Source organism: Sorex fumeus, unplaced genomic scaffold (assembly GCF_029834395.1).
Source record: "Sorex fumeus unplaced genomic scaffold, SorFum_2.1 ptg000095l, whole genome shotgun sequence".
In the NCBI taxonomy this organism is placed as follows: domain Eukaryota; kingdom Metazoa; phylum Chordata; class Mammalia; order Eulipotyphla; family Soricidae; genus Sorex; species Sorex fumeus.
The window spans coordinates 20,233,537-20,250,184 of NW_026606152.1; the positions used below are offsets into that span (position 1 = coordinate 20,233,537).

Consider the following 16,648-nt stretch of genomic DNA (forward strand, 5'->3'; position numbering starts at 1 on the left):
TTGGTTGGACAAGGAGAGGAGAAAGACCTCCTAGAAGCTGTTTTCCTGTGTGTCCTGACTAGCTTGGATGAGACTGTTTCTCCCCTTCAAACTGCCTTCAGTAAATGATTTCAGTATATTGAGACAGTTTGCCTTTTCTCTCAGAAACCTAGCTGGTCTTAGATCTGCAGATCTCAGGTGCTAGTCAGGACTGATCTTTGGGATATAGATTCCCAGCTCTAGACAGGCTGTTCTTTGGGATGCAAATCAAGGTGCTTACAGCTTGTGAAAGTGCTTGTGAAAGGTTTCAGTTTGGCTTTGTATCTTCTTTCTAGAGGCCAGTATTATTGGACTGCTGATGTAAGGAAACAATGTGGATGTAAAGAAACAACATATGGATTGCTGCCTCAATGTTCTTTCTGTAACTTCTTTTATGAATTCACTGTAATGTGCCTTTTAGAGGTTCTATGATCTATATAAGGGGAACTTCCGGGCTTACAGTGCGCGCACGTGCTTGAGGATTCCTGAGGCCTCCATGTCATACATCTCTTCCATGTAATAACCTGCTGCTAGGAACAACCAGCCTGGCCCCCATTTCCTTCCATCTCCTGACCATCGCCATTGACCTTCGTGGAGTGGGGAAACGGCCAGACCACCGGCCTTTTATTTTTTGTGTGTATACACAGGTTCTGCTTCCAATTCCTTCATGCATGAGGCTCCTTCAAGCTTGGGGAGAGTGGTCTTAAGCGTACCTATAGCTGGTAGCAGAGTTCATCAGCTACCGGGGCTCTAATCAGGAGGTGAGGGAAACTAACCCCGACCCTTCCAAAGTGCCCAGGTGAGGAAAGCCAGGTGCGGGGTCAGGACACTGTAATTTTAGACATATTTGGAATTAATTTTAGATCGAAAAGTACACATCATTCAAACTACTTATGTGCTTAGTAATAAATTACTATACACTTGTTCAATCACCTCAGAGACCCCACTCTGCTCAGAGAACTAGATTTTTAATTACAGGTCTGTTTTGCCTGTGTGTCATGACTGAGAATCACTATCAGTAGATATGAAACTCACTATACACAAAGATGCACACAGGCTACTTTGAGTCATCTGTGTTGCTAATATGTGTTGGCCATTAAACTTCACTGAGACCCTTTTTTCTGTCCTTTACAGGAGCCTCATGAGTCTCACCTTCCTTTCAAGTTGAACTTGTAATAAGGTGGAATGAAATCATCAATATGCTCCTCACCTCTTCATTCAGGAGAAAAATCCGACTTACATTCAAGGTGGTCAAATTGCAGACAACACCATCCACCTTTTCCTGGAGATGTACACGGGACTGAGGTGAGAACAGCAAAAGGCTCTAGTTTAATGATCTTAATGAAGGTTTCAGGGAAGGGCATTAAACAAGACTCATATACTATCTTCCAAAAGAATTATTTTGTAAAACTGATGCCTTGGGTATGGAAAAAGATAATATGGTAAAAACCATATTTTTCTTTCTGGGACATTAAAGTTCTAAATCTATCTATTCAAGCTGCTTTGAAATACATACCTTGCTTATGAATCACTGTCTGCCATAGGAGTGAGTAAGGACAACCCTCAAATTAATAAGTAGAGAAAAATATGGAAAAATTAACTCATACTATATTTGATGACATATATATTAAAATTGAAATGATACATAGATTAGCATTGTCCTTGCACAGAGATGACATGCAAACTTGTAAAGTGTTCCATATTGTTGTTGCAAGAAGAATTAACAGGGCTACTTTAAGCTAAGACAATCCGCACAAGTACAAAAATTCTACATAAAGATAGCACAAATCCCCATCACAACAATCTCTCTCAATGTCAATGGACTAAATGTGCCAATTCAGAGGCACAGAATGGGAAGATGAATTATAAAACTGAACCCAACATTCTGCTGCCTGAAGAAACACTTCTGAACAATCAAAGCAACCACGGGCTCAAATTCAAAGGCTGGAAAACAATTCTTCAAGAAAGAAAAGAACACCTCCACAAACCTGGAGTGGCCATACTAGTATCAAACCACATGGACTTCAGGCTATAGGTTATAAGAGACAGTGAAGGTCATTTCTTCATGATCATGGGATCTGTACATCAGAAAAAACTCACCCTCCTCAATGTAGATTCTCCTCATGACAGACCAGCAAAATACTTAAAAACAACTTCTAATTGACTTAAAGAAAAACATTGATAGCAACACAATACTAGTTGGAGATTTCAACACTACTTTGTCACTTCTCAATAGATCAAAAGGACTAAAGCTCAGCAAGGAAATATTTTCTTTAAGGGAAGTAATGAACAACTGTTGGCTTAGAGAAGAAATCAAAGAGGAAATAAAAAGTTTCCAGAAACAAATGAGAATGAGTACACGAGCTACCAGAACTTGTGGGACACAGCAAAAGCAGTGTTAATAGGAAAGAGTATAGCTCTGCCAGAATTCATCAGGAAGAAAGAGAGGATCTACATGAATTAATTAGAGCTCAAGATTTTGGAAAATGACCAACAAAAGTAGTCCAAACTAGGCTGGAGGAAGGAAATAATAAAACTTGTACCAGACGTCAATGAGCTAGAATCCCAAAATACAATCCAAAAGACCAATAAGAGCAAAAGCTGGTTCTTTGAGAAAATAAATAAGATCAATAAACCACGAGAAGCCTCTCAAATTAACAAAGAGAAATAATTCTAATAAATCAAATCAGAAATGCAAATGGGCATATCCTAATAGAAACTACAGAAATCCATAGGATCATCAGAGATTATATTGAGAAACTTTGCAGCAGGAAATGAGAGAATCTTGAATAAATTAATAAATTTTTGGATTCCAATTGCCTCCCAACGTTGAACCAAGAAGATTTGGAATACTTGAACCTATCACTACCAAGGAAATTGAAATGATGGTCAAAAGTATCCCCCCCAAACAGAATCCCTGGCCCAGATGGATTCAATAGTGAAATATTTCAAACCTTTAAAGAGGAAATGCTGCCAACATTTTTCAAGATTTTCCAGGAAATTGAAGAATCATAAATACTCCCAAATAGTTTCTATGAGGCAAAGATCACCCTAATACTCAAAACAGACAGAGACACCACAAAAAAAGAAAATTACAGACCTATTTCCTTGATGAATACAGATACACAGATTCTCAAGAAAATACCAGCAAAGAGAATCCAGTAACTCAACAAAAGATCACACACTATGACCAAGTAGGTTTATCTTGGGGATGCAAGGATGGCTTAACATTCTCTAGTCAATCAACAGAATACACCATCTCAATAAAATAAAGATAGTCATATGATCATATCAATATATGTAGATAAAGCATTTGATGACATCCAGCACCTATTCATGATGAAAAACTCTCAACAAAATGGGAGTTGAAAGTACTTTCTTCAATCTAGTCAAAGCAAATTACCACAAACCCAAAGCAAGCGTTATTCTCAATGGGGAAAAACTAAAGGCTTGGAGCAGAAATCAATGAGCTAGAATCCCAGAATACAAACAGGCACAAAACAAGTTACCCACTCTCACCACTCCTATTCAACATAGTACTTGAAGTACTTGCCATATGATTTCGGTAAAAAAAAAAAAAGATATCAAGGGCATCCAGATAAAAAAGGAAGAACTCAAGCTTTTACTATTTGGAGACGACATGATACTATACTTAGGAAATCCCAAAGAATCTACAAAAAAGCACCTGGGAACAATAGATTTGTTTAGTAAAGTAGCATATTACAAAAGTAATATCCGGTACTCCATGGCTTTCCCATATATTAATAATGAAAGAGAAAAAAGAGATAGAGAAAAACAATCCTATTCACAATAATACCTCAGAAAATCTAGTATATTAGAATCAACTAAAAAGGTTAAGGAACTATACAAAAAAAAAACCCTACAAAACACTACTTCACGAAAAAAGAGAGTATATGAGGAAATGGAATCACATCCCATGCTCATAGATTGAGAGATTTAGTACTGTCAAAATGGCAATACACCCCAAAGCTCTATAAAGATTTAATGCACATTCTATAAGGATACCCATGATATTTTTCAAAGAAATTGATTAAACACTCTTGAAACTCATACACAACCTTCTCTCCCATGAAGAGCTAAAGCAATCTTTGGTAAAAAGAAGAAGGGAACACCTTCCCCAACTTCAAACCCTACTACAAAGTTGTAGTAATCAAAATATCATGACATTCATATAAAGACAGGCCTCAGAACAATGGAATATAGTCAAATATCCTGACGCTGGCCCTCAGATTATTATTACCGAATCTTTCATAACGGCTCAAGAAATATGAAGTTGAGCTAGGAACTCTCTTCAGCAACTGGTGCTGGGAAAACTGGACAGCAACATGCAAAAAAAAATGAACTCAGATCTCTTTATAGTGCCAGGCACAAAGTCAGATCAAATGTATTAAAGACCTCAATATCATACCTGAATTCTTAAGATATATGGAGAAAAATGTGGGAAGATCCCTTCATGACATTCAAGCTAATGGAAACTTCTAGAATGAAACACCACTGACCAAGGAAGAGGAAGTGAAGATAAACAAATGAGACTACATTAAACTAAGAAGTTTCTGCAACTTAGAAAAAATGGTGCCCATGATAAAAAGAGAGCCCACGTAATGGGGAAAAAATATTTATGCAATACCCATACAATTAATCTCAAAATTCTGATTCCTGTATCATTAAGAACACTAAGTAGTTCCTGTGAATTTTATTCTTCCTCACATATATTTACTCTAAAATATTTTAGATTTCCTTTTAAACCACAGGTAAAAAGGTAAAATTATAAGTCTTTTTAAAAATAAAAAATAACCACTATACATAGCCAGGTGCGACCCAAAAAACCAAAAAAGCAAGCAAGCCAGGAAGCAAGCAAGAAAGAAATTAAAAATTAAAAAATAATGCTGTTTGCAATGCTAAGTATCAATCCCAGATCATCATACAATGGAAGGCAAATGCTCTATCACTGAGTTATATCCCTGTTCTGAAACATTTAAAAAGGTCTTATTTGATGTGTCATTGCATTTTATTTTTTAAAAAATGCTCTTCTTAGTATACCTTGTCGCCACTGTACCGCCTACTTCTTGACCTTTGCTTCTCTTGTATATTTTACCTCTAAGCCTCAGTTGTCACCTTATCCTTCCTATAGCCATGCTTTCCTTTGCCAAACTTTCCAAGATCATGTCTGGCTTGCTTTAACTTGGCATAAAATGGAAACCTTATTTTCTGTATCTTCTCACGCTAGAGGTGATGATGTTTTCGACCCAGGAGAACTCTTTTCTGGGGAGATTTCTGGCTGTTTCTACTTGACTTCAAAATATCTAAAGGCAAGTCATCATCTTTTTTTGTGTGTGTTTTTGGGTCACACCTGGCGATGCACAGGGTTTACTCCTGGTTCTGCACTCAGGAATTACACCTCACGGTGCTTGGGGGGGAACATACAGGATGCTGGCAATCTAACCTGGGTAGGCCGTGTGCAAGGTAAATGCCCTACATGCTGTATAGCTCCAGCTCCCCCCCCCCCCGCATCCCCATAATTCATCATCTTGAGGGCCTCAGATTTTTACCTTCCATTTAGAAACTTCATCTTTATATTTACACAGTAAATTGAAACCACAAAACCATTGGATGACATGTTATAAGGGTAGCAGCCATGAGCAAACATTGATAACCCGTATGTTGGCATGAATGAATTCTGTCTCAGAGGCTTCACTTCTGAGGATACCTGTCACTACCTCCTTTCTGTTACATGTCCGAGGATCAGAATCTACATCAGGCCATCAGTAGAAATTGTCCACCCAAAAGCTAGCCTTCCACTGGGATCAGAATCCTTGATCCATCTAACTTGAAATTTTTCATTCATGACTTGTTGACCTTGTTTCAGGCTGAGGCATCCAGTGCATAAACTCAGCTTTCCCGTTGTTTCCACAGGAAATCCAAATACCTAAGAATGTTATCATATCTGACGCCACTGTTAAAGATTTTATTGGAATCCCATGGTACGATACTATTATTAATGTTATAATATTACTGTTCTCCATAGTCCGGATCTCCCCAAAGAAATCTCTACCCTCCTCCCTCCAAGTGCAGACTCCAGTTTATCATGCTACTGAACGTACTTCTAATAGTTTCACTCAGGTTCTCCCGTAAAGTGCACAAGTTAAGTTCATACCACTCCAAGTTCTTATTCCTAAATTACCAGAGTGGGCTTGGTCCTCAAGCTTGTGTTCTCCCTTGAAGAAATACCGTGCTTCCTTTCTCTATGTCTCTCTTTGCTTGCTTTGTTAAACAAGTGTTCTCCTTGAACATATATTCCATTCCACCCTACACCTGTTTCACAAGTTTCTAAGTGTTTTTCAGTAAAATCTATTTTGCTTCCCTAAACTAAAAATTTTAAAACACCAGAGCATTGTTAAAACCAATGTTTGTATCTTTTAAACCACAAATTTTGAAAATGAACGGTGGTAAAGCAATGGAATACTACTCAGTTGTATGAAGTGAAATCTTCTTATTATTTGTATAAAAATGGATAACATGAGGATATTATGTTTAGTGACATAAACCAGGCAGAGAAAGATAGGTATCCAACAAGTTCATGCATATGTGGCATATGGAGAAATCTAATTAATAGAATAAAATGAGACAGACAAACGTCTAAAACATTATTTATATTCTATGATGTATAATTCAATTAATAATGGTTTCTCATACACATAATTCCAACATGACACTCCTCATTCTCTCAAAGAATAAACCCTCCCTATCCCCCCAAAACCCCAGAATCCCTCACTCCCAATCCCCTGACTCAATTGTGTGGATCAGTTCTCCCCTTACATTGCTCTTGAACCTTTGTTGCTACCTTGCTGTTTGTCTTTAAAATCCACATATGAGAAAAATCTCTCTGTATCTGTTCCTTTCCTTAAGGCTAACTTTACATGCATGATATCCTCTAGTTTCATCCAATGTTGAAAATTGCATAATTCTGATCTTTCCAAGCAATAAAAACAAACTTTAGAACTATGAGACTATTTAGTTTCCAAATGGAAAGGTGTAATCAAAGTGGAAAAACTGAACAACGGTGAATGACAGAGTAGGCCTTTCAGTAGTGAGTGTAATATGATACATGTACTTTGACTCTGCATAATCCGAAAATTTATGAAATTCTATAATATAATTCTATAAAGTAATTTTAAATAATCAAAAATTATTTGAATAATTTTCATTTATCTATGATTTTGACGTATCTTTTGTGTCAAACTATCAAAAATAAAAATAATGTGAGATACAGACATGGTGTATCACTATACTTTTAAACAAGAGAAGTGTTAAAATTTCTGTGCCTTGATGAACTGTCATATAAATTGACTCCAAAATCAAATTAATGTACTCAAGGAAAAATAGAAGTCAACCAATTTAATCTTAATTTAATCTTTTACCTTCACTCAGGTTCCCATCTGCTGATCTCTGGCAGACAAAACAATTTTTATTTTATTTTAATTTTTTAAAATTTTTATTAGTGAAACACCATGAGGTACAGTTCTACATTTACAAATTTTTGTTCTTGGGTTTCGATTATACATTGATCAAATGCCCATTCTTCCACCAGTCCCCATTTTCCACCACCATGGATTCCAGTATTCCTCCCACACTGATCCCCCCATTCCCACCCTGCTACTGTGGCAGGCATTCCCTTTTGTTCTCTCTCTCCTTTTGGGTGTTGTGGTCTACAAAAGAGGCATTGAGTTGCAATTATGTTCCGTCCATAGTCACAATTCTTATTTTCAAAGGAGTTCTTGGCAGAGATTTGGCATTCTTTGCTAGCAACCAACTCCTTTTCTTCTGCTTTTTTTTTCTAGAAATACATACTTATACTCAGACTGACTAGTCATGGCACCAAATTGACAAATGTACCTGTTTTTACTTCAGTTCTGTTTCCTAATTATCACATATTATTAGCAGTGGATAGAAAATAACTAGCCCAAATTTCTTCGGGGAAAGGGAAATGTTTATGCTTTTCTTAGTTTGGAAAATCCCTGTCACTATTATAGTGACATTCATCTAAATTTGTAAACAAAATGATTAAGAAGAGGTAAACCATGACTGCCACTTCAAGGAAGAACGGGCTTTCAGCAAATATCCTTGGTTTCAGAAGGATGACTCTGGCTTGGATGGGGGACAAACATGAGGGCTGTGAGCTACCAGCAGTTAACACATGCTCTGGGGCTATGTGGTGACACTGCTGAGAAATGTTGAGAGCCCTGATTAGGTAGGGTTGTGGGGGAGAATGGAATGATGACAAGAAAATAGAGCAACAGGACAAGATGATAGATTCCTTTGTATAAAAGTTTTCATCTCTAATGTATAAATCTGTGAAAGAGAACCAACTTCTTATCATTCTTCCTGGCAAAATATTATCCTTACTTAGTGCTTCAGGAAAAAAACGCTCCCCTTGTTAGGTAATATAGCCTGAATATCTGTGAGCTCTCTCTATGTATACACTGCTGATGACTGAAACCAATCTCTCTATTTAACTATCTAGACTGCAATGGTCTCACCATTTAACTCTCTAAACTCTGATGGCTCCAAATCTTCTAAGATCAGCTTTCATCTCTTCCATGATATCCAGGCTTCTCTTCCCAACTGTCAACTGTCCCTTTCTTTCTCCCTCTCTCTACCAAGTATGGTCTCCCTGCCAAAATTTGCTAAGACAAGCTTTCTTGAAATATAGACATAAGTTGACTTCTCTTTTTTTAAATTTAGGCAATTTTGATTTTCAAAATCATTTATAATGGAGTTTTGTCATATAATATTCCAATTCTAATTACACTACCAGTGTCTGCAACCCTCCACCAACAAATGACCTATTTCACCCTGCATTCCCACCTATTTCCTTGACAAACACATTTTGAAGTTTAACTATTGTACTTTGGGTTCCATACTTACAGTAGTGTTGGCATTGGTGGTTAAGACATACAACTCAACTTTTTCATGCTGGCCTTCCTGGATCAATGCCCACTGACATCATGTAGTGGAAATATATGAGAACAAATCATTAAGCTCCAAATTTTTCAAATAATCTTTAAACAATTCTGATCGAAAAGAAAATAGTGTGAACTGGAGGGGACAACCCACTGACAGCCTGCAAAGTCTTTTCAGTTTTCCACATTAAAAAGAGGAAATCAGTGAAGGAGTTCTGTCTTCACGAAAGCTAGCTGACCCTGCTGAGCTGTGGTCAACAGGGTTTTTGTGCTCTTCTCCCCTTCCACCATAAGTCCCAACCCTATTAGTTTTGTATCTTCAGTCTATATAAAATAAAAAAAAATTACCACACAGGCACCCATGTAATGAGACCAGCCAAGGTGATAAAAATACATTTCAGCAAACTCATAGGTTAGTCATGGTGGTAGAAACTAAATATCATGTTTTTGTATTGAATCTGCAGGAGACACACATTACAAAGCTTTTCATGATTCAGTTTCATTCATAGGATATTTCAACACCCAACCTCCATTAGTATACAGTTCCATTGCTAATGTCCCCAGTTTCTCTCCCACCACTCCCTCTCCCAACCTCAAACCCCTCCCCCCCTGACAGCCTGCTATCTCTACACTGTGGCAGGCACCTCTTTCTCTCTCTTTATCTCTCTCTCTCTCTCATCCTTTGGGCATTATGGATTGTAATACAGATATTGAGAGGTTCTCACGTTTATTCCTTTACCTACTTTCAGCACTCAGTTCTCACCCAGAGTAATCACTTCCAACTATCATTGTCATAACTGTCCCTTCTTTATTCCAAATGCCCGCCTTCAGCACTCGTGGCAAGCGTCCAAAGATTGACCAAGTCTCCTGGCCTGTATTTCTGCTATCCTTGGGTATTAGTCTCATATTCTGGTTTATTATATCCAAAAAAGGGGTAGTCCTATCACTATACCCCTTTCCTTGTGACTGATTTCATTGGGCATGATATTCTTGCCTATACATCCATTTATAAGCAAATTTCATGATGTCAGTTTCCTGCCAACTGTGTAGTATTCAATTGTGTAGGCATACCATAGTTTCTTCTGGCTATTGTGAATAGTACTGCAGATGGGATTTCTGTTATAAATATCATGTTTAATGTATCTTACATAGGAAAATACATCCCAGATTCCAAACATACAGAATCCACTTACAAACCCAACTTATTTATTTTTAAATAATATAATTTATTATGATGCTTTCTAAAAAACGGAAGCTATTAACAAAAACTCAGGGAATACATCACATGTAGCTTGCCAGGCTTTGCCATGCGGGAGGGTTACTCTCAGTAGCTTGCCGGGCTCTCTGAGAGGAGCCTAGGAATCAAACCCAGGTTGAGCGTGCAAGGCAAACTTACCCACTATGCTATCACTCCTGCCCATATATATTTTTATGCATATATATGTGTATTTACACATACATACATATCTATATATTCCTCTTACACATCTCGTAAGCTCCAACTCATATTTCTTCCTCCTCCAATTATTTACTAATTCTCTCCCCCTACATGGGCCTCATCTAATTTTCCGAATGCCCTCAGATGCATTTCTGAGCCCTGGATAAAGGCATGCATAACACATAAATGCAAGGGAGGCACAAAGCATATGTAGATAAATTTCATATGGACATATAATTGTGATGACTAGTTTACAAAGTGTATTCGCTTCAAGTACAGACTTCCTCATCTCAGCAACTCTGTCTTCATGCTCCATGCACTGTCAAACATCCAGCTACTGTCCACAACCAACTAACAACACTCCCCGACCCATTTTAGTCTTTTACTTCCCCTCTTGTAAGGACTATTCTGATGTCAGAGTGTAAAGATTTGATTTTGCTTTTGTTTTATTAGTCCATTTAGTTTTTTTCTTTCTATTCCAGAAACAAATCAAATATTTTTAAAAAAAAATAAAAGACTCCGCTCGGGTCCTCCAACCCACCTGGACAAGTGGTACAATATGGAAAGTATCATGCTAAGCGAAATGAGTCAGAAAGAGAGGGATAGACATAGAAAGATAGCATTCATCTGGGGGATATAAAATAATAAAATATGAGATTAATACCCAAGAATAGCTGAGAGCAACACCAGGAGAATTACTCCATAACTTAGAGGCCAGCTGGGTATTCTAGGGGAAAGGACAATTCAGATAGAAAGGGGAACACCAAGTGGAGGGTGTTTGGAGGATCCTCCCAGGAGGGGAGATGCAGGTTGAAAGTAGACTGGACTGAACATGTTCGCCACTCAATGCCTCTTTGGCTGATCACTGCGCCCAGGAGGAGAGAGAGAACAGGGGGGAATGCCCTGCCACAGTGGCAGGGGGGGATGGGGGGATGGGAGGATGGGGGGGAGGGATATTATCCTGGTGGTGGAAAATGGGCACTCGTGGAGGGATGGGTATTTGATCGTGGTATGACCGAGATCCAAGCACAAAAATTTGTAAATCTACAACTGTACCTCATGGTGTTTCACTAATAAAAAAGAAAAAATAAATAAATAAATAAATAAAATAAAAAATAAAAGACAGGAGGTGATATCAGGAAACAAATGAAATAGTTGATGTGGCTGAGAATCAGCAAGAGTCTTTCAGGTCAGTGTGAGGAAAGGAACATCCAGTTTTCCTTCCCAGCTTATTTCCAAAGGGCGGGCGTGGAGCAGGGTACATGCTGGGAAGAAGTCCAGGAGACTAGCAGGGTCTTGAACATCTAGGGGTCTATTTTCTTCTTTGAAAATGTAATGATATTGACCTTCATTTCAAACCACAGCACCCTAAAGTAAAGGAAAAGCAAAAGGGTATGCCCTGAGTTGGGGCAGAGTGGGGGAGTTGGGGGGTGGGAGGGTCACTGGGTTCCTTGGTGGTGGAGAATGGGCACTGGTGGAGGGATTGGTACTTGATACTTGTATAACTGAAACCCAAGCACAAAAGTTTGTAAGTCTACAACTGTACCTCATGGTGTTTCACTGATAAAAATAAATGGATAATAATTTAAAAAATTAAAAGTGCTACAATCTGGTATAAGAAAAAAATGTAATGGTGTTCACTAGATTACATCAAGATCATTTTTAGTTATATGATGCTATGATTCATCTTTGACTCACTGATTGATACTTTGAAATGTCCCAGTTCATTCTCATTCAGAGAAGTCATTTATTTCTTCGAGTATTGATTTGTACAGGGAATTCCTCACAAAATACTTTATACAATGTCTATTGAGGACTCAAGGATAATGTTATTACCATTTTCAAAGAATACAAAAATACGCTTTTAATAAGATTTTCTTGGTTCTCTATCTAAAAGCTAAATGACAACAATTAGGTTTAACTCAATATTTTCTAAAGCACATTACATTAGTACTTGAAAAGAAATTTTAAAAGACTCTGGGAGAGGGGAGGAGGAAAAGTCATGGATCTATAAGGATTAGTACGAGTCTTTGGGTGTGTGGGGCATGGGAGTGTGTAGAAAAGTTGAGATCACACTCAGTTATGTGATCTAATCACTATATATCTATTCTCTAAATTAGATACCAGTGATATATCCACACAGGTGTATTCATATGACTATCATGTACACTAAGGAGATCCAGGGAAATAATTCTTAGCACTGACATTCTTGGAAATTTAAGCAGTAATCAGGTTTTTATGGTTACGTTGTTATGATTTCATATGCAGTGTTTGTTTCCTTAACCAATCTGGAATGTCTTTAAAAGACAAAATATAGGAACATTCTTTCATTTTTAATTAAATATAGAAAATGCTGAATTTACAGGTTAAATGGAGATGAATATCTTTTTCAATAGTCTATTTGGGACACTGTCCTTTACTTATTTTATTAGGAACTGAATGTGGTACCCCATGAACTCTAATTCCATCCCTACTCCTCGCTACTCTAATTCTACCAATCAAAACAAACTTCACTTTAGACCTAATATTCAGTAATCTCAACTAAACATTAAAGTAAAAAATAAGTCTGATCAAATAATTCTGTTATCCAGCAGTTGTTAAAGATGCTTACCACAATGAACAGAATATTGAGAATGAAATGAATACTCCAAATTCTGTTTGAAGAAGACACAGAATACATGTTGTAATTGACCATATAAAAGAAAGAAAATTAAAGTAAATTAATTGGTAATTTCTGGTCATCATGGAACCATGTTGCCCATGGGGTAGTCAGCTAGCTAAAAGTCTTCCTTAACTTGGATTTCCCTTGTTCACATCGCTGATATCACTCTTTTCCTCCTCAGATCCCATTCGCAGTAGATCATGTTCCCACCAGAGCTTGTTGTTTCAAGCTTTGTTTTCAGAGGAACCCAAATTTCAAGCCCTTCCTTTTGCACTTATTGTCTCTTTTCCCATCATTTCAGACTTTTCTCCCAACATTCTTTCATCAGTGAATACAGCATTCCTTCCAGAGTTGAAACTTGTTATTTTTAAGAGATTACTGGGATCAATTTCCACATTAAAGGTAGCAAAACACTTTTCACGTTTTTCTGTTCCCAGCCAGTCAAGTACCCTTTCCTGGGAAAATCTATTAACTGGTTAGTCTCAGGTCAGTCAGAAACTGCGTTCTTTTCCCCCCCATTTACAACAAAGTAGTTACTGGTACCAAGCAGAGTTAATTAAATATATGTTCCTGTTAACATATATTTGCAACAACTGTGCACCTACCAGCAATAGGCAAGGCATTGTTACTGGGTATTCTACGGATAATGGACAAGGCCCTGTGCTCAAGGATTGGAGGTAAATGTTGTAGTTCTTCCTGTTTGTCATGTGTTGCTGCTGTTTTTAGTTTTATTTGTATTTGAAAGAGTTTCTGTGTAAACTGCATTTAAAACTAAGAGACATGGGACAGAAGGATAGTCCATTTGGTAAGGCACTGGCCCTGCGCAGAGCTGACCTCTGTTTGATCTTTCATATCATATGATCTCCTAAGCATCATCAGCAGTAATCCCTAGAAGAGACCCAGGAGTAATCCCTGAGCACTTTGGGCTATGACACAGATTCAAACTCTTCCAAACAAAAGCTTTTTAAAAAAAATATTAGAGATTTTTAAACTAATGAGTGCCATACAGAGCTTAACATTGTAATGAATTTTACTCTCAATTTATTCACTATCATGGAAAAATAAAAGGACGTTAATATCATAGAATAAGAGTATGAATGAAGCTTTACTTCAGCATGATATTTGTTCTGAAGTACAGATGCTAGGTTTGATGATTTGAGACAGAATCTCTGAACCACAAGTTTATTCAGAACCTTGCTGTTCATTAATAGAAGGGAAAGTTAAAGTGGTACCATTACAATAAGAGTTCTGAAACTTCGTAAAAAATAAAAAAAATACTAGTTTAAGACATGTATTTTACTTTTAGTGTGGTAATTCTGGAGGACTGCTGACATAGAACAGTGAAAAATGTGGCAGGCTGGGTGGCATGGGGGGTATTAGTGGTCTGAGGAATACTGGGATCCATGGTGGTGGAGAATGGGAACTGGTGGAGGGATAGGTACTCCATCATTGTATAAATGAAATCCAAGCACAATGTTTTGTAAGTCTACAACTGTGCCTCATGATGTTTAACTAATAAAAATTAAAAAATAAATGAAACAACTAGGGAAAAATGTGGAATCCTTTTGTGTGCTCCTAAAATTTCATGATATGAAAGCTAGATGTCCATTATACTATCATACCTTCCAATCTCCATTAGGAGCTCTTATGTTGAGTGTGAAAATAACATGCTGTAAAATGAGTGAGGGGAGTAAACATGAACTGAGTTTTTTTTTTAAATTTAAAAATCTCAGTGTATTTAAATACCACCTAACTATGGACAGTTTTCCTCTCTTTTGACCCCAATTGTTTAAATTTCTTTCCCTTTTCTTAGTGTACTCAACTTGATAACTCGATTCTGTGATGGGTTGAGCAGACAGAGAGAAGTCGATTCCAGAGGAGAAGCCTGGTGGTTGGTTATTTGGGGGCTGGACCTCCTTGAGAAACATAACCATTTCTCGCGATGAGTTGCTGTAAGTTTGGGGGGCAGAGCCCTTTTACCCTGTGTATGACATGGAGTCATAGGACTGCAGGCCAGAAAGGAAAGTTCCCAGAATTCCTTGATGATAGTAATACACCTGGCTTCCTTCCTGGTAGGGAAGTGACAGGCTTTGACTCTGATGTGGAACCAGAGATGGTGTTCTCTCAACAAGACTGGCAGAAAGTGATGGGTACACAGACACCGTGTTGTTGGTAGCTAGGATTTTCTCATAGCGAGCTGCCATAGACATGGAAGAGACAGCGGGGTCTTGGTCAAGGACAGTCACAGAAAAGTCTCCCATGGAAGACTTCTCTTCAGCACTTCCTGCAATATCCCATTCCAAAACACTCGGGTAGGAAGCAGCTGAGGTGGATATATGACTCTGGTGAAACACTCCAGACAGCATTGCTGTGCTGAAATTTTGGTAAAGATAGGCACTACCCATCAGTGGTTGGAAAGAGGTGCCAGAGGCTGAGGGCAGGAGCCAAGCAGAACTACCAGCTGGAGCAGATACTCTGGAGTAGTTGCAGACACTTCCTGTTCGGGAAGCTGCATTGTTCACCATGGGAAGGGAAAGCTGCAGAGTATGTGCAGTTCCCAATACAGATGGATTTTGAAAATTTTCTGTAAGGAACAAGAGGGTGATGAAAAAGATCTGTGAGACTAATAATCTCCTTCAACGCTGAGAGGAACAATATGAACTTAAAATTTAAGCCTCAGGATGCTTCTACTACAAACAGTCAACTGAGTTTCCAAAATTCCAACCACTTGGGGTGATTCAAAGCCTGGAAACTTTGGGCACTTTGTGTATTTGGTATCGTGCTCTCAAAGTAAACACAGAACTGTAGAAGAACCAGGTGATCGTGTCTGTACCTGGATTTCTTGCTTACAGATAGTTTCTCCTTAGCTTGCTCTCCTATTGACTCCTATGCTATTTCCTAGAATGGAAGCTTTTTCAAACTAGGAAGTCTAAGAGAATGGGTAACATTTTCTCAACAAAAAGAAACCTGAGGCCCAGAGAAGGCAGAGATTTCATATATTCCAATAATTCTTATTGGGCGTGGGGTGGTATAGAGTTTGGACCAAAAACTGACAGTGATCTTGGGCTTTTCCTGGCTCTACACTCGGGAGTGACCCCTTAGAACATTTGCGAGAGTGTATGCTGTGACAGAGATTCAACTGAATTGGCTGTGTACAAGGCAAATGCCTTATCCCCTCTAGTACTCTCTCTCTCTATCCCTTATGAATTTCCAGGTTAAGCAACCTAAAGCATGTGGACTTTTGGCCAGGACCCTGCATGATCACTACAAGGCCAGAAACCAGAAGGAATATACCTTACATTAATATAGGCATTTGGGGTCTTTACAACTATTATCACTGTAATCATCAGGTTTCCATTTGACTTGTGCCATGAGTACCTGTTACTTACGGTTCACATACGACTTAATCTTGTTGATGCATTGAAGGTTACCCTGATTTTTGATCCACTTCAAAAATGACTACTTGAGTTTTTCCCAAGAAACATTTTTGGAAGGAAAACTTTATTTAAATTCTGTGTCTTAAGTTGTATATCAACAATGTAGGTACAC

The 16,648-nt window shown here is 38.0% G+C and overlaps 1 pseudogene; it reads left to right on the top strand.

The window, feature by feature from the left end:
- Nucleotides 1-1,626: 1,626 nt before the first annotated feature.
- LOC130040951 (uncharacterized) lies at nt 1,627-1,725 on the top strand (annotated as a pseudogene).
- The last annotated feature ends 14,923 nt before the right edge of the window (nt 1,726-16,648 follow it).